The sequence below is a fragment of the Camellia sinensis genome, chromosome 13 (genome assembly GCF_055761805.1).
Source record: "Camellia sinensis isolate YWXY chromosome 13, ASM5576180v1, whole genome shotgun sequence".
In the NCBI taxonomy this organism is placed as follows: domain Eukaryota; kingdom Viridiplantae; phylum Streptophyta; class Magnoliopsida; order Ericales; family Theaceae; genus Camellia; species Camellia sinensis.
In genome coordinates, this window is record NC_138973.1 from 95020089 (window position 1) to 95030422 (window position 10334).

Consider the following 10334-nt stretch of genomic DNA (forward strand, 5'->3'; position numbering starts at 1 on the left):
TGGCAAACTATAGAATTTTTCATTAGTTCAGTTAGGACTATTAAGTATTTGCTGTCGTCTATGACGTTGTAGACGACATCTTGATCGTACTCCTTTAAGCTTATTCTATCGGAGAAGTAGTTGTGTCATCCGAGACTTCTGGCCCAGGCAGTTTTTCTTGTTCTTGAATGTCCTTTGAGGTAGAGGGATATTGGGCAGATGGGTCGCTGTTCAGGATCCTGTTAACAGAGGAGGAAGAGAGTTCTTCATTAGTATGTAAATTGTGTATATTAGTATTGTGTATCCTTAATCTAATGTTGTCGTCTTCACTGTAAATGGAGAAACAACAATTTTGACATAGCTCGTATTTTATAAAATTTTGACTTACAAACAAAATATTATTTTCTGCCAAATTTTTTACTTCTTCATTTAAAAAGGAAAATGAATTAAATGGGCTAGTATATGGGGGTCATTCTCGTTTGTAATGATTCCTCAAAAATGTTTTTAATTTGAGGTCTTTTGTTACGTAATTGGTGGGACATCTTTCTTTGTAAAGTGATTGCTCCTCCATTTCTACTTATGCAAGTATTCCCCGCTAGAGTTCGTTTTTGTTCTTTAAGGGACTTTGCCCCATAGATGAAAATTTTTCCCATTCTATGAAATCACCGCCTTTCTGTATATACTGTCGACTTCTTGTTGGAGAATAGAAATTTTCTATATTTGGATAATTGATTCTCTAGTTGGTTCCAGTGAGATCGAAAAATTTCTAGTTGGAGGTTTGGATCTTCTTTGTGCATTGAACTATGGCATGAAGGTGAGGGTTTCTATCTTCGTGGAGCTCCCTTGCGACAAGTATGTAGTAAGGCAGACATGCTAGTTAGAGAAGGGATTATAGGAGTTCTAAGAGTTGTTCTTTTAAGAAAGGGCATTATGGGTAGGTGAGGAAAACATTCTTGGCATAGAATCGGAAAGAGGTTTGGCGAGGCATTTTGTAGTGGTAAACGGTAAACTCACACTAGCCGTACAAGGGTTTCCTATTAGTTGAAAAACCTGGTGTGACTAGGGGAGCGCTGTATTAATATTACTAGCGCCCCCCTCCAGCCGTGTGCGCTGATCTGGGCCGTCCATTCATGTACTTATGGACACGTGTATGGATGGGGTTAAAAAGAAGTCACACCCGGCCGTAGGTGTGAGTGATGTGAGTACTTTTGATTCTTTTGCTGGATAATGCTATACACGTGTCATGTTTGTGGTAGTTTGCGTGGTTGTAAAGTAAAAATATTTTTAGAGTGAGTAACATAAAGCAAATGCGAAAAAATGATTATGTTTTTGAATTATTTTGAATTGGAAATCTTCGCCCTTACTCATGGGCCACTTTTGCTATTTATTTGGTACCATAAAATATTTGATGGTAGAGAGGAAGATGCTTTTACAGTGGGAGAGCTATTGTGGTGACATTGTTTTCTAGTACCTTGTTTCATCTCTCATTTTCTGTCTTTCTTTTTTGTTGATTGTATTGGTATACAATGTCGTACTCCTTAGAAGAGTATCTCGCGAATTATATGTAGTTCACTCAAATGTGTGTAGATCATTTTATGATGCGGCAAATAGGACTATGGGAAAAAAAGCCGGCGGTTGGCTCCAGCGATGTTTGTTCGTGGATACGAGGAGCAAAGGGAAAAAATATCAAAGCTACGGTGTTTGAACAGAAGGGTAAACAGAGGTAATAGATCCTGTAAAAGAGTTCGGATAAAAGATTTGGAGTTTTTTTTTTTATAAAAAATGGAAGCAGTAGTAAGCAACTAGTATTAGACTCTCATTGCGTACCGAAAGTCAAAAACACCAGTGGCCAGTAGATATAAGTGTAGTTACCTTGGTCGTGTAACTTTTAAGGTGGCTTACATTGGCAAACAGTACGTTCATAATATTCCCTGATATATTAAGAAGACTAAGAGGGGAGCGAGAAAGTTATAACTGTACAATGAATAATTAAGGGACTTTAAATTTGATAATAAAGGTGTAGCGAGATTGCTGAATGGTATTGAGTTGGGTAATAAAATATGTGACCGTCAATTAGACAAGATTGTGGTTAAGGATACAAAATTAATTGGAAATGTTCAATTGGGACAAGAAGCAAAAGAGGAAGCTGTGGTCCACCAAGTTTTGTTTTTCGTCATAAGTGATAATAGTCCGTCAGATTCCGTCCCCACACCTGACAAGATATTTATTGAAGTTGGTGAGGGTAATCCTGAGACCCAGATTGTTGATCCTAACCAATCCGACAGGTTTCAGATGCTAAAGAAAATAAGATTCAAGCTCGATGGTGGCAAGGACAAAGAGTATGTTCATCACAGAAAAAAAGTTGTGGACCGGTTCTTCTGAGTTGATGTTTGGACGGACTACAAAGATACGTTGTTGGAAAATGTTGGAAGTATTTAGAAGGGTGCCATATATTTAGTGGCTGCTACTGTTAGTAGAAAAGAATGCAAAATTACGTTAAGGAGTCAAATGTACTTTAAAACTGTTTAGAATTATAATTTTATGCATTTTTATTTGTAATGTTCAGATGCATGGAGGTGGATGATATAAAAACTAGTGTTGTTGAAGGAGTTTCGGCAAGTGATTTCAATTGTATTGAACTGGCGTTACTTAATTTATTTTCTCAGTTGAGGTTGAGATACAAACAAAAGAATATTAAGGTTGATAAAATATTGATAAATATTCCCTATTTTGCTCACCCAATGCCAATGGGTTGGTCAGAGTAAATGTATATGATCAGAGGTTAGATGGTAATGACAGTTTACAGGCGTATTTTGTTTTCCTTGTGGATTGTCAGTGCAAATTAGTGTATTATAGGAATGGTTATTGTTCTATTAACGAAAAACAGGTGCCATGGATGGTGAAGTATCGACTTGAAGATTTGAATATTAAAAGGAGAGTAACGTATTGTAAAATGAAGGGGTATTTGAAGTATTTTACAAGTAAAATGCCAGAAGATTCGCAGTTGAGGGCTCCATCTATTGTTGTCTTATCTAAAAAATATACGAACACCAATGTTGATGTTTGACATTGTGCTCCAACAGAAGTTCTTCCGATTCTATCGCGGACCAAGTCTGTTGGTTTACCTGAGAGGTGAAGAGAGTTAATGTTAGGAGGTTTTGGGGAAAGTGATTCAGTTATTGATAAGCGTAGAGGTCGTCTCAGCTTATCCGAAATTGATGTACACAGAGCTACCGATGGTGCTAGCGATGTTAATCCTGGTCTGTCGATTTCGGAAGTTGGTGCTGCTAGAAAAGAAGAAGTTGATAAGAGATGATCTGTTGTTCTAGACGGTCCAGAATTTTCTGATGTTTTACGAAATGTAATCATGAGTGTAAAGACGAATGACGATGTTGTCGTTGATGATAAGAGAAATGTAATAACTAAATAAAACATCAACGAACATATTATTTGTCCTTGATAATAAAGGTAATAGAACGTAGGGGCAGTTGCGGGAACGTATTTTCAAGGTTGTACCACGTGGCCGAGATATGGGTCGAGGTGTGATGTGGACGAGCCAGATTGCCGAGGTGATTGTAATATTACCGAGATATGATGAGGTAATATCGGAATCCGAGATATTTGAATAGAGGACAAGAGTCCTAGATAACTGAGACGCTTAGTTCAGATAGGGATAAGGCACTTGTAGAGTTCGTCCATATCTAACTAAGAGTCTGAGATAAACATTGTGCTTGAGTCCTATGAATTGAGACTTCTAATGGACATGGACACTATTGGCTATAAAAGTAAGGCACCTCCGTGGGTTTAAGGTATGCTTTTGATTGTGAGTTGCGTACTTGTGTTGATATCTTTGAGAGGTAAGTTGACTGACTTGATCGTTGGAGTGCCTCCGGGTGAACGAGCCACCGTGACATTCTTATCTTCTTGTTGGCAGATACTTGGTTTAATTTATTCTGCCACGTGCTTTCCAGCTAAGTTCCATATTTGGTTGTGAGGTTGGAAATCAACACCCACAAGGATTATAGTTTTTCTTTGGACATATTGCACAACGCAGTTTGAGAGAGAGAGAGACGGAGAAAGAGAGATTTGGACAGATAATGATGAAAGAGAAAGAGAATTTCAATAGATAGATTTTCAATAGATCGATTTTTTCAACATATAATTTCAACGGATAGATTTTTTAAAGAAATAATTTTAATAGATAAATTTTTTGAATAGATAATTTCAACAGATTAATTTTTTGAACAAATAATTTCAACAGATAAAAAATTAAAAAGATAGGCGTTAATGTCCTTTTGACCAATAAATATTCATTTAACCAATAAATATTCATCAAATAAATTTTCTCTCAAATCTAATGTTTTATATTTTCTCTTAATTGAATTTATCATCAATTTTTACTTTTTACTTGTTTTATTTTATAAATAGTATACATATTAAGTATAAAAGATCAACGAATCAAATTATCACTAAAAGAAAGTTGAGAAAAAGAAGAATTTATATTATAAGTTCTGCTAAATCTTATCCACTGATTGACTAACTAACTACCCAATGGGATTGTGCGATATACCATAACTCAAGAGCTCTAATGGGAATCCACGTGGCATTGGTCGGTCCATGCCACGTGGATTTGGTGATTAGATTAGTTATACTAAGGTCTTGTTTGAAATACTCTAAAAAATTAAAAAAATTACTATTCTATTTAAGTTACATCATTTTATTTAAGTCATATCACCTCTTTATCACATCACTTCAAACTCAATCCATACTCAACTTATATTTCACAAAAAATCAAAAAGTACACTTATTTAGATCATCTTAAACTGTCCCTAAGAAAGTTCAAATAGGAATGCAATGTATTCAGGAGAATAATTAAAAAGTCTTAAATTTTTAAATATATAACGTAAATTTTAAGTTTGATATGATATGAATCAAATTTGATTAGCATATTTTTAATTTTTTATTATTCTCAACTTTTGTTAATGGTGATTCGTTACTAAAATAAATTTGGGAAAAATACAAAAATAAAATAAATAAAATAAAATAAAATTTGACTCTGGTAATAAAATTAATTTTGAATTTTTGATTTTGTTAATTTAAACTCTAATATTTTAATTTATTTTCAATCTAAACTATTTGTCTATTGTCATTAAGAAAAATCAATGAAAAAGAAATGATATTTGAATTATTAAATCCAATTAAAATGAATATTTTAAACATTTTACGTGCACCTTGTATTGAGTTTATTATCTAAAATGTACTTTTCTCGTCAATTTTAATTAACAAAAATAGATAAATGGTTTAAATTGAAAATAAATTAAAAAATTAAGATTTAAATTGATAAAATTAAAAACTTAAGATTTAATTTATTATAAGAGTCAAATTATGTTTTTTATTTTATTTTTAAATTTCTCCAATAAAGTTTTGTTTTGAGGGCATAGTTTATTACAAGAGTCAAAAACTCAAGATTTATTACCTTTTTATTTTAATTTACATATTTCAAAACGATGTGATTTTGCATTAAGTTTAAACTTGCATAGTTGGATTACAAACCAAAATCATTGCGGAGAAAAGATTGACCGAGCATCTCGATCCTTATTTTGTCAAATGAGAACTACGTATTAAATTAGTAATTACTTACAATAAAGTATGAGTACAAGGGTGGATATTGGCCTATCCGGCGTCCAATCCAACTATTATATTTTTAGAACTACTTACAGGTCACTTCTATTGATCAGATTTATTTACCTATAAATACTTTTCTTTTTTTTTTTAAATATCAATATCTCCAAAATATCCTTACTTTATCTTATTCAGCACATCAACCATAACAATACTATCATGATCTCTGCTGCTAGCAATTACATCCGGTCACAGGCAACAACCTCTGACACACCCCAAAAATATTGATATTGAACTACCCATTGTATTCCTCAACAAACATGCGGAATCTTAATACATCGCAGTCATTGTGATCAAGGTTCTAAATATCGGCCGGTACGTTCCGTACCGGCCGGTTCGTACCGGAAATTGATAGGGCCGAGTCGGATACTCACCAGTATACTGGCGAGACTGAATTTCACGGCCGTAGCGGCCGATTCCCGACACGTATCGGTCTGAATCCGATACGTAAGCGATTTGTTGTCCGATACATGCCGATACGGCTGAAAAACGAGCAAAGCTCAGTGTCTTGTGTATGTATGAGTGTGGCTACTGAGCAAAGCAAAGCATGGAGGAAAAGCAAAGCAATCACCTGGAGGAAAAGCAAAGCAAAGCACTTTGAGGAAAAGAAAAAATAAAGCAAAAGAACCTGCAAAGCAAAGCACTCAATCGGACCAAACCCAACTCCTCAATCAAACCCAAATCTATCTCCTAGGGGCTTCGATCTTGTAAAGTGTTGCAGCCTGTAGGGAGAAGCATCGAATCGAACCCAAATCCATCACCGATTTCAAGCTTCTTCGTTGAAGGTTTGGTCTCTCACTCATGCTCTGTTTGTTTTGTTCTCTCACCGTATGATGCTCTGTTTTTTTTGTTTTGGGTCAAGAAAGGAAGTCATAGTTTTGGTTTATAAGTTGTGTTTGGTTCGGTTTGTTTATAATTTTTTTTTTTCTGTGATTATTTTTTTAAATGCACATAATTTTTTGTATATATTATTGAGGTTAGCGGGAGCAATTTTTTACATAATTTTAAATGCACATAAGTTCAGAAGGTGAATAGAACTCATATTTTACAATTCAGAAGCAGGTTTGTTCTCCCATAATTTTATATATATATATATATATATATATTATCAGCATAGAATATAATGTTTTATATAGAATATAATTTTTTATATAGAAAAATATTTTTTATTTATATTTTAAATGCACATATGCTCAATATATATATTTTTTATATATATTATTTAAAGAGATTTAATCTGTCAGATTTTTTATTTTAGATTTTTTTTATTATTTTAGATTTTTTAATCTGTCAAATCTTTTTATTTCAGATTATTTTTATATCATATTATTTTTATAGAGGTTTAATCTATCAGATTTTTTTAAAGAGGTTTAATTATTAAGTAAAGATGCTTAATATTTTAGATTTTTTATTTTTATTTTAAATACATTATTATTACTAACTAAATTAGAATTACAATATTTGTTAATTGAAAACTGTTATTGTAGGTAATTGAAAGTTATAATGGCGCACGGAGGTGGGGTTTGTCTATAATTTTTTTTTTCCGTGGTTAGTTTTTTAAATGCACATAATTTTATATATATATTATTGAGGTTCAATAGAATTCAGGGGCAATTTTTACATAATTTTAAATGTACATAAGTTCAGAAGGTGAATAGAACTCATAATTTTACAACTCAGGAGCAGGTTTGTTCTCCCATAATTTTATATATATATATATATATATTATCAGCATAGAATATAATTTTTTATATATAAAAATATATTTTATATATATTTTAAATGCACATATGCTCAATATATATTTTTTTTATATATATTATTTAAAGAGATTTAATCTGTCAGATTTTTTATTAAAAGTTTAACATATATGCCAAATAAAAAGGTTGAGACTAAAATAAATACATATCATTTAGTTGAAAATGAGTCAAGAAAGTGCCTCTACATATCAAAATTTTGATTAAAATGTGATAAATTAAGGCTAAAAGAGTCAAAAAAATGCATAAAATTGAGTTTTAGATGGATTGCTAATGATTTTTGAAATTTCACAGCCGCGACGCCCGATACCCGCTACGTACCGGTCGATACTACCGATACCGATACTCCGCGATCGATACCGTTACGTTACCCGATACCGCGATTTAGAACTATGATTGTGATACGAAGAATATTTCCAAAACTATACTTCATTCAAAACGTCCATTGAGTCATGCAAAATAGCATCACCTACAATTATACATTCATTGATTCTAAAACATCCACAATATGTGATCTATAAGAAACAACATTTATACAAGTACATGTTTGTTTCTTAAAGGTTACAAGTTCTCAAGATATTACTTAGTTACAATAAAAGTGAGACATAAACTCAATACACCAAAGCACAAGGCTATACAAAAAATAAAATCAAAACAAAACGAGCCTTAAGCTCCAAAATCCTCCTAAGCTCTCATATTGGCGGAGGTATGCCGTCAATACTTGAAAATTTGTTTCCACGTATGGTAGTTAACAATACTACATATGAAATATTATGCTCGAAAACATGAGGTTTTATCATTTTGAAACAATGCCATACAAGATGTCACGACTGGCTCCCCGTATTTAAGGGTTAAATATCGTGATGGCCAGTAACTGAAATTATCTCTGGCCAATTCTTAAACAAATTACTAAACGCGAGTGGAAAAATATTTAAGTGAGGGTACCAAAATAATCATCGGAGTTTCTATTTTTATAACAAAATTTATTGACCAAAAAGGCCGATATTTATATATAAAAATACCATAAAAGTATTGTGTGTTTATTTCGCAACCCCGCGTCTAAGATTCTCCAAAAGTTATTTCTGAATTGCATTGTTTCTTGAAAATTGATAAACAGCTATAAGCATATGGTAGAGTGAGAAATATTATACTGAGAGCATGAGAGTATAAAATTACCATGGATAATTATTGGCTAAATCAAACTTGATATTAAAATGCAGAATATATAATACGGAAATCATTTGACATATAATACAGAAATCATATAAACAAAATAATCATAAACACGGTATAGAACGAAATAGAACTGATACATGGATTCAAGAGGTGGTTCGTAAGAACTCTTGAGGTGGCTCCCACAATAGTATAGCACTTAACTCCGTACATCACTTTGCTCCACACCAGAATAAGATTCAAGAGGTGGCTCATACGGATTCTAGAGGTGGCTTCCATAATAGTATAGCACTTAGCTCCGCACAGAACATAGGTCAATAGATTCATAACAAACAGAGGACCATAAAGTGGCCAAACAGAGTTCAATGATTATTTAAGTCCCCCAAGGCATGAGACTCCCGTGGTGGTACTTACAAAACATAATTGTTTATAAAATCATTGTCAACGAATTATTAATAGTTAAACAAACATATCCATAGATTTCAATTTAAGAAAAACGTAATTGTAATATTAATATAATTTATAAACATAAATTATGTAAAATAAATTATGCTAACTCAAAACATATGTAAAATATATTATGGTGACTCAAGATATAATATAACTCACTTTAACTTTAATTCCAACTTTTACCTTTCGTTCACTGGAACCCAGTAGATACTCCAAACTAAACTCGCAGGTTTATAAAACTAACTAGAGAGCCGAGAGGGAGAATGAGAGAGTTGGAATTGGTGAGATGCATTAAGTGATGGCCATCTATATATATAGGTGACAAAGTGTGGGGAACAAGACACTTGCGGGGTACGTTTTCCTTTTTGGTACAAAAAATATTACGTTTTAGTGTATTTTGGTCTAGAAAAAATAAAAATACCATAATACTCAGAGAATAATATCAAATAATAATATAAAGTTAAAATTATTTTTTTGAAATCATTGATTAAATAAATACTAATATAAAATTTAAGACAACTTAAATTTTCAGGTTGTTATACAAGAGTTCCAAAACCACATCCCAAACACTTCATTTGAAACAGAGAAATAGGACAGTAAATACAATGTTGTAAATCCCCAAGGCTAGTGTAGCTAGTAGGTTCTCAAGCACTACCAAAGCCACTTTACCAGCTCCTAACTGGAAAGAAGGCACCCAACCACACGAATAACTAACCACAATCACATCTCTTACACAAATTTAGCATCTTATTTGCTCCTTTCTCAAAACAAAATCATATCCAAAACATTATGTATGAAATTCACAATTTCATGAGATGCATGATTTATAAACAGTTTAATTGCCTAAACCACATACAATTTCTAAAACACGACAATACTATCCTCCATCGATAGCCAAAACCATTATCTCTAAATTTCAAAATTTAAAGCGAACTACAATGATTTAATCCAACATGATATCAAAATCCAGAATCTCTCTATGATTTTTTTTTCAAAATCTCAACGATTCGTAATAAACAACATTCATACTCCTTAAGAGATCATGAATCTCAACATTTCAAAACTAATCTCCAAAAATTAATATAATTTTCTCAACAAGTTCAATATTTCAAAAAGAGTAATCAATACTCATCATTTTTCAAAGATTTCACAAATCTTTCCAACCATTTCTCTTTCCAAAAGTTTCTAAATCAAACTAGATTATCATAGAAAACTTGGAGTTTCTTTCTCAAAATATTATTTTCTTCAAAACCAAGTCACAAGTTAACCAAAAGAACATTTATTCACCAATAA